This window comes from Protopterus annectens, chromosome 4.part0, assembly GCF_019279795.1.
Source record: "Protopterus annectens isolate FY-2018-M chromosome 4.part0, PAN1.0, whole genome shotgun sequence".
NCBI lineage: Eukaryota > Metazoa > Chordata > Ceratodontiformes > Protopteridae > Protopterus > Protopterus annectens.
The window spans coordinates 597,168,439-597,184,693 of NC_056733.1; the positions used below are offsets into that span (position 1 = coordinate 597,168,439).

Consider the following 16,255-nt stretch of genomic DNA (forward strand, 5'->3'; position numbering starts at 1 on the left):
GCCTTCCACAAGGAAGACATACTCAGCTAAATGGAAGAGATTTCTCATTTGGAGCACATCAAAGGGCACAAATGTCACAGTGGCAAACCTAGCACACATCCTAGAATACTTAGCAGAATTGTTCCACAATGGCCTGTCTTATTCTTCTATTAAGATTCATGCTTCAGCAATTTCAGCAGAATACAATGTGGATCCACCCATCTTCTCACACCCTCTTCTCAGACAATTTCTGAGAGGGATCAAAAATGTTAAACCTCCAAGAAGACCCCCTCTACCTACATGGGATCTCAATTTTGTGCTGGAAAAACTGACACTACCTCCTTTTGAACCAGCAGCATCAGCAGATCTACAGTTTCTATCTTGCAAAACTGCATTCCTTCTGGCAATCACTTCAGCAAGAAGAGTATCTGAGTTACAAGCTTTAATGGCAGTGCAGCCTTTTCTTATTTTTCACCAGGATAGAGTGTCACTAAGAACCAATCTTACTTTCATGCCAAAGGTGGTATCTAGGGTATCCTTGAACCAAGCTATTCACTTGCCTACATTCTTCCCTAACCCACAGAATAAAGGGGAAAAACTTTTGCACACCCTGGATATACACAGACAACTACACTACTACTTGGACAGAACAAAAACTAGCAGAAAAACTGACCAACTTTTTGTAGCATATGCAACTGGGGTGCAAGGAAGAGCAATTTCCAAACAGACAATTTCAAAATGGATAGGAAATTGCATTCGCTTTTGCTACTCCTTTCATGGAAAGACAGTTCCTGAAAATATCAGGCCTCACTCCACAAGGGCCACAGCCACCACTACAGCTTTCCTACGAGGGGTGGCTACCAAGGACATTTTAGAAGCTGCTACTTGGAGCTCCGTGCATACATTTGCCAAGCATTACAATCTACCTTTATATTCTAGATCCAGAGCAGGGTTTGCAACTGCAATACTGCAGGGGATCTTAACTACACCATCCTGCTCTTAGTACCTCCTCCCCCAGATTGGCTGTGGTATTCTACCCATATGTTATGACTGCAGATGCATCCTTGAAGGACATAGTACAGTTTTGTACCTACCATAAATGTAGATGTCCGATAGGTATGCATCTGCAGTCAGGATTTCCCTCCCTCCTTCCCCTCTGTGGTATTCCTAGGGTGCTTACCCCTCTTTCAGCTAGCTGGGGGAATCTATTATGGTGTATTTGTTTGTTTATAGATGTATATAATTTGCAAATGTTTGGAACTTTTCAGCATTTATCCAAATGTAGCCTTCCTAGAGGGCACCTGGCATCTGGGGCAAGAAAAACTGAGGAAAATGGCGTTGGCTGATGCTTTTATACCTCAGACGCTCTGACGTCGGGGAAAGTGCGACATCAGCCGAGGCCAGACCCAGACTTTGGTATCCGGCCGACCGAAGGGCTGCCTGAGGCAGGACAACCCATATGTTATGACTGCAGATGCATACCTATCGGACATCTACATTTATGGTAGGTACAAAACTGTACTTTCTGAATTCACATCTTCACACCAAGTGTTTTCATATTTTGTTTTAAATCTACCCTCCTTTGTTATGTTTCCCTTCTGGGCCTGCTAGACACATCTTCACTGTTGCAAATCAAATTCCAGTCCTCGCCTATAAGCAATATTCATAGGTTCATAGGTAGGTACTAGGCTATCTGCCCGAGGGTATTTATAAGCCTAGCCAGAGTGTGTCGGCTTTCGCCGCCCCATTGATTGATTAACTGAGCCTCTGTCAAGCATAGCCAATGAAGTGATCCCAGGGGTGTATTTTCTGTTACCCATCCACTCGTCAAGGCTTCTCTTGAAGTGTGTTAGTGAGGGGCTCTGCCTAATGTAGTTAGGAATTTTGTTCCAAAGCATGGGGAGTCTCTGTGACAGGAATCTATCCTTCCAGCATGTTCTGTTTATTGTTGTGGCGAGGTTTAGCTCACTAGAGCGAGTGGCTCGCAGTGTCTTGGATTTCTTTAGGTGGAGCATGTCCATCAATTCTGAGTTGGACATGGCTTTGTAAGTCAGACAGAGATCACCTCTAAGTAAGTGATATGCCACTGAGTACAGCCGGAGTTTTTTCAGTCGGGCTGCATAGGACATATGTTTGAGGCCAGTAATCCTCTTGGTGAGGTGCTTTTGTGGTCTTTCAAGCAGTTGGAAGTGTCTTGTGAGGTACATCCCAAATGGGGCATTGTACTCTATGATGGGTCTGATGAGTGACGAGTAGAGGGGCACTATAACCTCTTTATTTCTAGATGCGAACCCCTTAGTAATTAGATGGGCCACATAGAAGGATTTCCTAACTACTTTGGCAATATGATTTGTCAAAGGAGAGATTAGTATCTACCTGGGTCCCCAAATCTCTTATTACCTCTTCTGTATTAAGGGGGCTGCCACCTATGTGGTAATTCGTGGGTGTTTTGTTTTTCCCAAACGGGATGACTATGCATTTTTTGGCATTTAGCTTGAGGCCATGACTTTGACACCAGGTGTCTGTCTCAGTAAGGCCTTTTTGGAGGATGTCCGTGTCAGCCGGAGAGTCAATTATGGCTCCCAGTTTGCAGTCATCGACGAACTTGGTTAGCCATAGTCCTCCTGTGTTTGCCTGTACGTCTGAGAAATATATGCCGAACAGTAGGGGTCCCAGAACCGAGCCTTACGAGACACCACTTGTGACTGGTATAGAGTCAGACCTGAAGCCCGCTATTCGTACCGTGTGAGTTCTGTCTGTAAGCCATTTGGCAACCCATCTTGTGACGTAGGGGTTTATGTTCAGGCTGGTGAGTTTTTCTATAATACTCGAGTGAGGAATGGTGTCGAACGCCTTGGCGAGATCAAGGTAGGCTGTGTGAACCACCTTTCTCTCATCTATGGCCTTAGTAAGTGTGTCGAAGAAGCCAACCTGGTTTAGTAGGCATGATCTGCCCTTAAGCCGAACTGGGTCGGGGCAAGTGTTTGGAGGATGTCCTTCAAGGTAGCATATGCAGTCATAACAAATGGGTTGTCCTGTCGTCAGGCAGCCCTTCGGTCGGCCGGATTCCAAAGTCTGGGTCCGGCTTCGGCTGATGTCGCACTTCACTCGACGTCATCTCTGCTGGTCTTCGGGTATAAAGGCATCAGCCGACGCCATTTTCCTCAGTCTTTCTTGCCGCGTGGCGCCCGAAGCAGAAGCTGTTCGCAAGTGCCGGTCGGTCAGATCCAGAGATTACTACTACCAAATACTACTTCGAAGACTTCTAAAAAGCTAAGTACCCCGTTGGGGACTCTTTCTTGCCTCAGCCGATGTCAGAAAAAGTCAATAACTGTTTAACTTGTGGGAAACATTTACCTCATAAAGATTTCCACTCTTACTGTCTGCCTTGCTTAGGCCCAGACCACGACGTAGCAGCCTGTTCGGCCTGTGCTTCCTTCAACCGACGAACGCTTAGGCGTCGGTCGGAATTTGCTGAACAGTTTTTCGGCTCAGATTTTGCGTACATTATGCCGTCGGATCCTCCGACTTCCCAAATTGTTAAAAAACGCAAAGAAAAAGACCGACACTCGCGGTCCGCGGTTTCGGCCAAAACCACGGTTAAGCAAGCCGCGAGTGTCTCGGTTTCGGCCGAAACCGATCAATCTTCAGCCGAATCCATGACTACTACTGAGGCTCCTGCTACCTTAGTTGAATCGGCCTCAGAAGTTTTGCCTACTACTGTGGTTCCTAGTGATTTATCAGACACCATCCCTTTGGATGTCTCTACCCCAGCACGTGGTGCTGCTAGGCCTCCTGCAGCCATGTCTATTAAGGCCTTTGCCAGGGCTAAAGCAGCCAAAACTGTTAAATCAGTGCCTGTTAAGCCCCCCTCACACAGGCCCACTTCTAGTTCACAAATGCTTACTCTGGCAGAGGATTTAATATCCTTAATTAGGGGATCCCAATCTCACCCAGACAGGGCCTCTCAGCCACCAGAAAAGAGATCAAGAGCAGAGCCCCCCGAGCCAGTGTCCTCTGATGATTCTGCGGATGACTCAGACATTACAGACCAGCCAGAGGCTCCCTTGTCTACATATGAAGATTCCGATGCTGAAGAATCCATTCCATCTGCCTCTCCGCCAGAGGAATTTTCCTTTGGGGAAACCTTACATGCCATGAGAGAACAATTCCAATGGCAGGGACAAGATTTCTCAGATTCAAGAAAAAGGCTTAGGACATTTCTGCACTTACCACAACATAGGCCCTTAGCTATAACCTCCAGTACTGCCTGTTGTGGATGATGCATTTAATGATGTTTGCACTGCTCCTGATACTTTACCTCCAGCCCCTGCCAAACCAGATAGATTTTACAGGGTGCCAGACACTCATCACCACCTATGCAAGGCCCCACTTGCAGATCCTGAGACTATATCCCAGGGGCCTAAGGCAGTAGCCTCGACCTCAGCAAAAAACCCTACTCCTTCTGAAAGGGAATCCAGGTCCTTAGAGAGATGGGGAAAAAGTTTACACCTCTGCTACTCTCTCAGCTAGAGCTTTAAACTGTCAGTTTCATATGATCCAATACCAAGAGTTTATGCTTGATCAGTTAACTAAGAAGCTGTCCTCTGATGACTCCTTAGATAAGAAATATGTTTTAGAAATGGTGAATAACATCCAACAGGTTAGTAACCATCCTTTAAAATGTGGCTATGATGCACTGGAGGCTTCATTTAGATCAGCCATGACTGGCACAGTGATAAGAAGACATGCATGGTTGAAAGAACAGGTCTTGCGGATCATGTTAAAGCAAAGCTGTTAGATGCTCCTATAGATAAGGCCAGTCTATTTGGTACACCTGCTCAGCAAGTAATGAAGAAAATGGAAGAAAAGGCAAAATCTGTACAAACAGTTAAGGATTTCTTACAGGTTCAGCCCCCAAGGTTTAGCAGGAACTGGCCTGCCAAAAATTGGTCCTTTCCAGACTCCTCAAAATCTCAAAGAGGCAGGAATAGACGCTCTAGAGGCAGAAATCAATCCAGAGGAGGTGCCTACAGAGGACGACAGTGGCAAGGCAATAACCGAAGCACAGACACAACCACTGCCACTACAACAGGACAATCACAGTGATTTGGCTCTAACACCGCCTACCAGGGAGCAAATAGCAGCACCTTTAGGTGGAAAGTTAGCCTTATTTTCGAAAAATTGGCACTGTATCACAAAAGACAAGTGGATTTTGCAAACGATAGACCAAGGCTACAGGTTCCACTTCCACACCTTACCAGTAAAAAGAGGAATGCCAAACCTACCTCCAAATCAAAAAACAGAAGCTCTAAAGCAGATAGCAGAATTAACAAAGATGAGAGCTGTGGAAAGAGTACCAATAACAGAAGAGGGCAAAGGATTCTACTCCAGACTCTTCCTAGTACCAAGAAAAGAGAAAAGTTGGAGACCTATTCTCGACCTGTCCGTCTTAAACACATACATCATTGTCCCAAAATTCAAAATGCTGACCCTACAGCAACTTCTTCCCATGCTGGGCAAGGAGTGTTGGCTGGTAACTCTAGATCTCAAGGAGGCATACCTGCACGTCCCCATACGACCAAATTGCAGAAGATACCTCAGATTTCTTGCAGGATCAGAGCATTATCAATTCTCAGCATTGCCCTTTGGCTTATCTACTGCGCCCAGAGTATTTACAAAATGCCTGGCATCAGTAATTGCTCACTGCAGGCTACAGGGAATACAAATTTATCCATACCTGGACGACTGCCTGTTACAAGCGGACAACAAAAGCAAGCTGACAACAGATCTACAAAGAGTCATTTGCTTACTACAAGCCCTGGGATACACAGTCAATTTACAAAAGTCAAGACTGATACCATCCCAAACAAGAACATTCTTGGGTGCGGATTTGGACACAGTAAAACAAATGGCATTCCTAACTGCAGAAAAACAAAAACAACTCCCTCTTTACTTCTTGGCATTAACAAAGCAGAACAAACTAACAGCAAGAAAAGTACTGCAGGCCTTGGGCTTCATGGCATCATGCATAATCTTGGTCCCACATGCCAGACTGCATATGAGAAAGCTACAGTGGTACCTAAAGAATTTATGGTCTCAACACAGGCACAGCTTAGAAACCGAAATCCCACTAATCCCATGCCTGAAACAGGAGTTCCTATGGTGGGCTCAAACATGCCAGTCAAACCCAGGCTTACCCTTCCACAACTTTCAAGCAAGCCAAACCATCACAACGGACGCCTCAGACCTAGGCTGGGGGGCGCACATGTTGGACAAATGCATACAAGGATTGTGGACTCAAGACCAGCTGCACCTGCACATAAACCAAAAAGAAATGCTGGCAGTAAAACTAGCAATACAGAAATTCAGACCATTCCTCAAAGAAGGCCATTTAATGATAAGGACAGACAACACCACAGTCATGTGGTACATCAACAAACAAGGAGGCACTCATTCATACCCCCTATGCAGAATGACTCTGGACCTTTGGAATATGGCTCTGAGCTACAACATCCAGTTACAGGCAATGTTTGTGCCTGGAAAAGAAAACACCCTAGCAGACATGTTAAGCAGAACCACCTCGGATGCTCACGAATGGATGCTACACACGGACATCTTCAAGGCCATCACAAAGAAATGGGGAATGCCACAAATAGACCTATTCGCATCCCCACTCAATCACCAGCTCAAAAAATTCTGCACAAGGACATGCCACCCACTCGCATGGAAGGTGGACTCTCTATCCTTCAGTTGGAAAGGCCTGACAGCATATGCATTTCCACCTCTTCCTTTGATGCACAAGGTACTACTGAAAATCAAAGAGGAACGTCCAAGGATAATCCTGATAGCTCCGAATTGGCCAAGACAACACTGGTACCCATTGCTGAGGAGCATATCTCGAGGGAGAATGTGGTCAATACCCCTGATGCCTTTGATGTTAACTCAGAACAACTACAACATCATGCACCCAAACCTAAAAACATTGCAACTGACTGCCTGGAACATCACATAGCAGCAACTAACCCAGACCTATCCCAAAGGGTTAAAGACATTATCCTTGAAGCCCGCAGACCTTCAACAAGAAGGAACTATGCAGGAAAATGGAAAAGGTTTGTCATTTGGAGTACTGAAAGAGGAAAAGATGTGTCAACATAGATATTGCTAACATCCTGAGTACTTGGCAGAGCTTCTACATACAGGCCTGTCTTATTCCTCCATCAAGATACATGCATCAGCTATTTCAGCAGAATACAGCTTGATCCACCTGTCTTTTCGCATCCTCTACTCAGGCAGTTCCTCAGAGGGATCAAGAATGTAAAACCTCCTAGGAAACCACCATTACCAGCATGGGACTTGAACTTTGTGCTAGAAAAATTGACACTCCCTCCATTTGAACCAGCAGCAACAGCAGATCTTCAACACCTATCATGCAAAACTGCTTTCCTACTGGCAATTACTTCAGCAAGGAGGGTTTCGGAACTACAGGCCTTAATGGCAGTACAACCCTTCCTAATCTTCCATCAAGATAGGGTCTCCATGAGAACTAATCCTACATTTATGCCTAAGGTGGTATCCAGAGTGTCTTTAAACCAGGCAATCCACCTACCTACCTTCTTTCCCAACCCACAGAACAGGGGGGAAAGACTGCTGCATACCTTGGATGTACATAGACAGTTACGCTACTACCTGGACAGAACCAAAGGTAACAGAAAAACTGACCAGCTTTTAGTAGCCTATGCAACAGGAAGGGAAGGAAAAGCAATTTCCAAACAGACAATCTCCAAATGGATAGGAAATTGCATAAGATTCTGTTACTCCTACCATGGAAAACCAATTCCACAGAACATAAGACCTCATTCTACAAGGGATACAGCCACTACCACAGCTTTCTTACGAGGAGTGGCAACCAAGGACATTATTGAGGCGGCTACTTGGACCTCCGTGCATACATTTGCCAAGCATTATAATTTACCTCTATACTCTAGATCCCGAGCAGGGTTTGCCACTGCTGTACTGCAAGGGATCCTAACTACACCATAATTTTTCTTCCTCCACCCCTAGTTGGCTATGGTATTCTACCCATTTGTTATGACTGCAGATGCTACCTTGAAGGACATAGTACAGTTTTGTACCTACCATAAATGTAGATGTCCGAACAGGATAGCATCTGCAGTCAGGATTACCCACCCTCCTTCCCTTCTGTGGTACTCCTAGGGTATTTACCCTCCTATTAGCTAGCTGGGGGGGAGCCTCTTATGGTGTATTTGTTTGTATATATGTACATACATGCTTATTTTTTTTTTTTTTGTGTTTGCCTTCTACTTTTTTGGAAACATTGGCATTTATCCAAAATTTAGCTTTCCAAGAGGGCAACTGGCATCTGGGGCAAGAAACACTGAGGAAAATGGCGTCGGCTGATGCCTTTATACCCGAAGACCAGCAGAGATGACGTCGAGTGAAGTGCGACATCAGCCGAAGCCGGACCCAGACTTTGGAATCCGGCCGACCAAAGGGCTGCCTGACGACAGGACAACCCATTTGTTATGACTGCAGATGCTATCCTGTTCGGACATCTACATTTATGGTAGGTACAAAACTGTACTTTCCCAATGTCTTTGTTAATGAGTTCCATGGTGATGCGCTCCATAGCTTTGGAGACCAGGCTAGTCAGGCTTATGGGGCGAGAGTTACCAGGGGCGGGAATAACCATTGCTGTGCACCATTCTATGGGCACGTAGCCTGTGGAGAGGCTGAGGATGAACAGCGTGTTTAGGTGGGGGGTTAGTTCGTTCTGTAGTTCGTGCAAGATGCAGCCTGGGACACCATCTGGCCCCATTGATGCTGTGTTTTTGGCTTTTGAAAGGGCTGTTTTCACCTGTGCTTCTGTGATTTCCAGGACACTACACTTTTCCGGTATTGTTGCGGGCCTTTTTGAAGGTGAGAGGGAGGTGAAGTTTGCGCTGAATCTATCTGCCAGTATGTTGGCAATATCAGTAGGTTCAGTATATTTTGTGCTATTTTGCACTATCTCAGAGCATATCTGCGAGTAGCCACTTAGATTCTTGGCATAGCTGAAGAAGGCTTTGTGGTTATCTTTCGAATCCTTGGCTATTTTTCTTTTAAAGTTAGCCTTGGATGATTTTATGAAGGACCTTAGTTTCTTACTGATACTGATCAGTGATGTCTTTCCTTCTTGGGATTTGCTTTTTTTCTGAACTAGTTTCCTCCTTTTGTTGTATAACCTGTTTATGGCAGGGGTCCACTAGACTGGTTTCCTTCTCTTAGGGGAGTGAGTCTTGGTTTTGCTAGGGATGGCACGATCCATCCATCCTTGTAGGTGCTCATAGAGTACAATTGTAAAGGATTCTGCATCTTGGGCAGTGTTATCCTTTAGCGTGGGGGCTATGAAATTTACCACCTCTGCCTTAAGTAAGGTGAAGTTTGCTTTAGAAAAGTTTTTCACTGTGGTTTCCTTGGTTGGGGGTGGTGGTGGGGTGTGGACATCCAGGGTGATTAGTTTATGGTCTGATCTAACCAGTGATGGGTTGACCTCCGGTACGGAGCACCTGTTGCCCATGTTGGTGATGACCAGGTCCAATATGTTGTGGCCTCTGGTAGGGGAGTGTACCAGCTGATCCAGGGCATTTGAGTTGATAAATTCCAGAAAGCGCTGAGCCTGGGAGTTTGTACTCAAGTAGTTTTCCCAGTTAATGGTAGGGTAATTGAAATCTCCCAAGATCAGGGTGTTCGGTAGGACCTTCATGTTTTCCAGAGTCTCCAGAAAGGTGGAGTGGTGGTCCTGGGTCATGGAGGGTGATCTGTAGCAGGCCAGAATTTGCATTGCAGATTTGTCCGATGTTAGTTGCACATGGATTATCTCAGAGGTATCATGCTGTGCCACTAACCTGGGAAGGTGTGGGTATCCTTGATGAATATGGATACACCCACTCCTTTTTTGTTTCGGTCCGTGTTCTGTGGCCGAAATGTGTGGTATGAGTTGTAGCCCAGTAGTGCTGGAGTGCTCTCTGGTGCCTTGAACCAGGTTTCAGTTACTGCACAGATATCAACGTTCTCCATACTTAGGAGTACTTCGAGCGCATGCATTTTGAGATTTAAACTCCTGGCGTTGAGTAGCATAACCCTCATTTTTTTACTTGTGCTGTTTATGGAGGTGGGTTTGAATTTTGAGCCTTGCCCAAAAAAGGCACTATGGGGGTAGCAAGAGCCTTGGCCAGTATTCAAAAGCCAAGGGGTGACAGGTGCAAGCCGTCTCTTGCGAAGCAACGCGGCTTGTCGAGCATGTCATCCCAGGCTGACAGACACTGGATCCCCTTAGAATGACACCAGAAGCTTAGCAAATTGTTGAAATTGATCATTTTTTTTCTTTATACTGAGGTATCATTCTTGGTGAGGGCAGTGATCAGAGAGCTCTTCCATGTCTCTTTTCATGTAGTCCAGGGAGGTACGGCTCAGGTCATTCACACCAACATGAACAATGACAGAGTCATATTTGTACTTGTTCTGGAGTGACCTGAGTGCTTGTTTTATGTGGCGTATTCTGGCTCCTGACGGGCAGCTAACAGTTACCTTCTCCTTGTCCAGCCTAGTGAGTGGGGCGTCAGTGTGCCTGACTATTGAGTCACCTATTACTAGTGTGTTAGGTATGTTATTTCGCCTTAAGGGCTGTGATTGTGCGGCACATTGATTTTGTGTTTTATGTGTTGTCTGCTTTGTGACGGGAGGTGCAAATTTTGTTGGTGTCTGCTTTGGAGCTCTCTGATGCTTTTGCAGGTTTTTATTTAGAGCCTCCAAGTATGATTTAGTGTATTTATGTGTATTTTTTGCCAGTGCTGGTTTAGTAGGTCTGTGTGAGGCTGGAGGTGTGGTGCAAGTGTTAACCTTCTCCTGATGACTGTCTGTTCCAGTCTTTGGTGGAGATACCTTAGCCTCCAGTTTGGCTGTATAATTGCATCTCTCACATTTGTTAGTGTTTTGTGGTAGGAGGAGAGGGCTGTCTGTGTACATGAGGCAGTTGTAACATTGCCTCAGAATACCCAGATTCACCAGCTGGACTGGAGAGTACACCTGAAGTTGCCCTTTGGTCATGGCTGAGTAGTAGAGTGAGCTGCTTAGTCGCTTGGTTGGTGAGGAGTGGATAAAGAGTCTTGCCCTGCTGGGCAGTCAAGTGTCGGGGTATATTAGTGTTTGCTGTTAGGTCTGAGCAAGTGCTGGATTGTAGGATGCTTTTTGGGTGCTTAGGTTGAGAGTTAGACTAGTTTCAAGTGAAAAACTGAAGAGGAGACTTAGTGGAGCCGGGAATAATTTAACCCTAGCTAACCAGTGCTGCCCGGCACACAAAACCGTGCAACGCATTTTTTAAACTACTAACTTCTGGGCTGGAATCACTCCTCCAGGGACAGATGGCTGCTCAAAGTTTCCCTCTCTCACAGGTGAACAGAGAAACTTCCCTCTATCCAAGTAAGGTATGGGCAACTCAGAAACTTGTAACACAGCCCTGAATTCAGCTCTAGCCTGAAAACTGGACTATACTAGCTTCGAAAGGTGGGAAACAAGAAATGTATTTATTTATTTATTTATTTATTTTGAAAAGATAAGGCAAAAACAGTAAAAAGTACACTTAAAACAGCTTTAAACGAGTACAAGCGATCAGAAAAGGCTATCACACTTTAGTGTGTAGCCTACAACAGTTAAAGAATTTATTTAAACAAAAAACAACTTTTTAAAAGTGCAGGCAGTCAAATAAGTACAATATGTCAAAAAAACAAGCTTTTAAATCACAATAAGTGCTGGAAAATCAGCGTTTAGGCGGAAAACAGTTAAGTACAGCAAGAAAATACAGACAACTGATACTCGATCACTCCAAAGTCTCTCTTTTAAGCTAGAAGGCTTATATCAGTTTAAGGCTTTCTAGTGCTTTCCAGTAGATTAGTTACAGGAAAGATGGGAAACAAGCATAGATGTGGTCTTTTAAACCAGAAAGTTGAAAGAGATGGACAACTTCCCGGCTGGTCAAGAAACTACAATTCCTGGGCCAAGAACCACTCCTCTTGTGGTAGACAGGCTACCTAGTACTTACCACTCCCACTGATAAGCTAGAAGGCTGCACTCCAACACAAAGGCTTGGGGGGCTCAGAAGCTTACAAACAGTCCTGGATAAAGCAAATTTGTACCTGGACTAGACTAGTTACGAGAAAGGTGGGGATCAAGCACAAACACGGGCTTTAAAACCAGAAAGTTGAGAGAGATGGAAAAAAACTGCCCAGACGGCCAGTAAACTACAATTTCTGGGCCAGAACCATTCCTCTTGTGGTAGATAGGCTACCTAGTGCTTACCAGTCCCACTGATAAGCTAGAAGGCTTCCCTGCAACACAGAAAGGCTTGCGGGGCTCAGAAGCTTACGAACAGTCCTGGATACAGCAACTCTGTATCTGAACTAGGCTAGTAACAGGAAAGGTGGGAAACAAGCGCAAGTGCGGCTTTTAAACCAGAAAGTTGAAAGAGATGGGAAAAAACTGCCCAAATGGCCAGTAGCTACAATTTCTGGGCCAAAACCCACTCTTCCCATGGTAGATAGGCTACCTGATGCTTACCACTCCCACTGATAAGCTAGAAGGCTTCCCTCCAACACAGAAAGGCTTGGGGGGGGGGGCTCAGAAGCTTACAAAGAGTCCTGGATACAGTAAATCTATACATGGACTAGACTAGTAACAGGAAAGGTGGGAAACAAGCACAAACACAGGCTTTTGAATCAGAAGGTTGAAAGAGATGGAAGAGCTTCCCAAATGGCCAATAGACTAATTTCTGGGCCAGAAACCTCTCCTCCTGTGATAGATAGGCTACCTAGTGCTTACCACTCCCACTGATAAGCTAGAAGGCTTCCCTCCAACACCGAAAGGCTTGGGGGGCTCAGGAGCTTACAAACAGTCCTGGGTGCAGCAAGTCTGTATCTGGACTAGATAAGTTACAGGAAAGGCAGGAAACAAGCTAGGATTTTTTTTTTTTTTTTTTTTTTTTTTTACAGAAAATCAGCTAAAACAGCAGTAAATACAATTCAAATTCAGTGCAGGCTAGCACACGTATATCAATATTATGGCAAATACAGTTTAATTAAATGCAATTAAATTAACAAATGACTAAAAAACAAGTGCAGAAGGCATTAAATTAGAAGGCTACTATCAAGCAGTAATAAGTGCAGAGTAAGAACAACTGAACAGATAGCCCGCAGAACAGCAACTAAGACAGTTACAGTAACAGCAGCTGAATATATATATATATATATATATATATATATCTTTTTTTTTTTTTTTTTTTTTTTGAGGGAGGGAACACAGCAGGATTAAGAGGCTACAAGGATTGTCCTTCTCAAATGCTCTCTCTGTACACAGTGGGAGTGCCTGTAATCAAAATATGACACTCAGTTTACTGAGCAAATGAGATATGCCCAGAAGAAGTATCCAAATACAAACTTATAAGAGAGGCGGGCAGTTTCAAAGCCACCAAGATTAACACCAAGACAAGAGCAGAGAGGGTGGGTGGGAGAAACACAGCGGAGACACAAGAGACAGAAACAATACAGCACCACTATAAATAATAGGCAAGTGTGTAAGTACAACACAGTGCAAGTTAAAATGGCAAAATGTGTACTTATCAGTTTGAAATAGATTCCAACTCTGCACAGCAAGTCTATCAGCTTTCCAACAGTTCACATAAATGCTGAAAGTTGATTATTTCTCCCAGAATTTTCTTAAGCTCCATTACAGTAGTTTTCAGTGGAATATAAGTACATGCAAGTGTAATCCTCTTCCCTTGTCAGGAGCCTCTTGGCCCTACAAATTTACCATTATTGTCTTCTTTCATTACTGTTGGAGCTCCTCTTGCAATTAATATGTGTCCCTCTCTTCCTTTGCCCCAGGTATTCCACTGAATTCCCATCCTGAAAACCTTTCTTTATCAAATAAACATATTCAGTTCTTTCTGAGTGTGTCTCCTGTAATAGTTATTTGCAAGCTACAGTTTTAATACTGTTGTCTACTCTTTCCTTTTTATATTTGTTTGTAAGACCATTGACATTTAAAGACATTATAGAGAGCATCATATTCTTGAGAAATTTTGTGTTGCATACATGTACTGTTTGGTATGTTAATCTTTTATACAATATTTTCTTTCATCTTTATTTGAGCCTATGTCTAACAAAAACACACACACACACTACCCCCAAAAACCTGCTAACTTAATAATAACACACAAAACTTAGTACATCTTCAAATACTGAAGTTTTACTTTCCTAATAGGAAGTAATGTTCCAAACCGAACAGCCACACACACAGACTTGAGCTATCCTAAAAGAAAGTTTATCCATGCTAAGAAGCATGGTACAGCCCATGGTTCTATTAAGTGCTGTCTGGTTTTGTCTTATCTTTTTTTCCAAGCCATTCCTCTTTATCAGATTGTCTGCAAGAGACATGAGAACCAGACACAAAACTTTTTACCAGAAAAAGCCTTATAATATTCAATATTCTTTTTAATTTACTTGCTTTCTTTTAAAACATGTTACTAGATTAAGCTAATTGCCTTAACCAGTCATTCTTCTATGCATGAATGAGAAAAAGCACACTATTTTTTCTTTTGTCATGCCCTTTTAACTGTCAGTCAGAGTCAGTAAAGCCTACACAGTCTATTTACACGGTGTGCATGCCGTATCATACTGTTTTAGATTCAGTAAGCGGCTCTAAATGGTGTGTATAGCCTCGCAAACAAGTTAAACACAGTGGCATGCTAATTACAGCATAAGCAGATGATTTGTATGGTAATCAACAAATCCAAGATGGAGGAGCTGTTCAACAAGCTATAAAGCAAAGTGTAGACTCAGTGCTGGTTTTCCCTGCAAATCCAAAAGCCTATTGGAATATAGCCAAGGAAAGGAGTCTACACAGAAACAATGTTAGGGGCTGCTGTTGCTTTAATTCATGTGTATGTGCAACAGACTGAAGTCTCTGCTGCTGCTGCTGTTAATAGAGCAAGGCAAAGAAGGAGAAGAGTTTTCAGACCCCATTTAACTTATCATAGCCTACATGATGAGGAAATTGTAGAGCACTGTAGGATTGATAGTGACACATTATAGGAACTCTGCAACCTCTGTCGTCCTCAACTCGAAGCCTGCCCAAACCAAGGGGAACCCATTCCAGTGGAGACAAAGGTATGTGTAGCACTTAGACGTTTAGCTACAGGTACCTTTCAGAGACCAAATTGGAACTTGCTGGGGGTGTCACAGGCATCAGCATTAAGGATCTTCTGTAATTTCCTCAATGCTATGGTACAACATGCCAGTGACCACATATGTCTTCCCCATACTCCTGAAGACAGGCCAGAAGTATGCAGGAGTTCTACCCTGTAGCACACTACCCTGATATATTAGGTGTCATAGATTGCACACATATAGAAATTAAGGCACCACCCAGGAAATAGGAAAGGTTCTACATAAATACGAAGAGCTTCCATTCCATTAACTGCCAAGTCGTGTGTAATGCCAAGGGAATCATCTTGAACGTGTGTGCTGGCAACCCAAGCAGTTACCACAACTCGCATATCTGGCACACCTCCCAGCTGTATCAGATGTTCACTAGGGGGATATCTCACAGGGGTTGCATCCCCAAGGGAATGCAGGTTATGCACTGGAACTGTGGCTGATGACACTCATCAGAAATGCACACACTCCTGCTGAAGAATGCCATAATGAGGCACACTCTCATGCCAGAAATATTATAGAGCATGTTTGTGGGCTGCTGAAGTCGTGGTTCTGGTGCCTATATAAATCTGTGAGAGCAGTGCAGTACAATCCCCATACATGTACTGAAATATTCACTGTATGTGCAGTGCTACACAACATCATCTTGAGAAAACAGCTTCAGCAGGATCAATAAGGGGAAGGGGAACACATCCCACCATCAATGGCAAGGACACCACAGCCACATGCAGGTCAGGAGTCAGAGGGGAAACCACCAGTTGCTATGGGTGTAGGCAGATGTAGGCATGCTCAATATGGTCACATTGGCTGTGAGACAATGCATAGCACACTCACTCACCTCACCACCTAAGGGGCTAAAACCTTTCTCCTGTGTACATACATATAGTAACGTAGATGCCAGGCAATGCTCACAACCTTAACCTATGTATGTAATGGGTGTGTACTGCTATCATTAGACAGAGTCCTGTCCTGAACTAAAACTGTTGCAGCTGCTGGATTTGCAAGAT

At 44.2% G+C, this 16,255-nt stretch overlaps 1 protein-coding gene across 7 annotated transcripts in view; it reads left to right on the forward strand.

Moving 5' to 3' along the window:
• Positions 1-16,255, forward strand: part of NCOR2 (nuclear receptor corepressor 2) — a 3,277,114-nt gene that overhangs the window by 1,798,234 nt on the left and 1,462,625 nt on the right. The gene's annotated exons all lie outside the window — the stretch shown is intronic.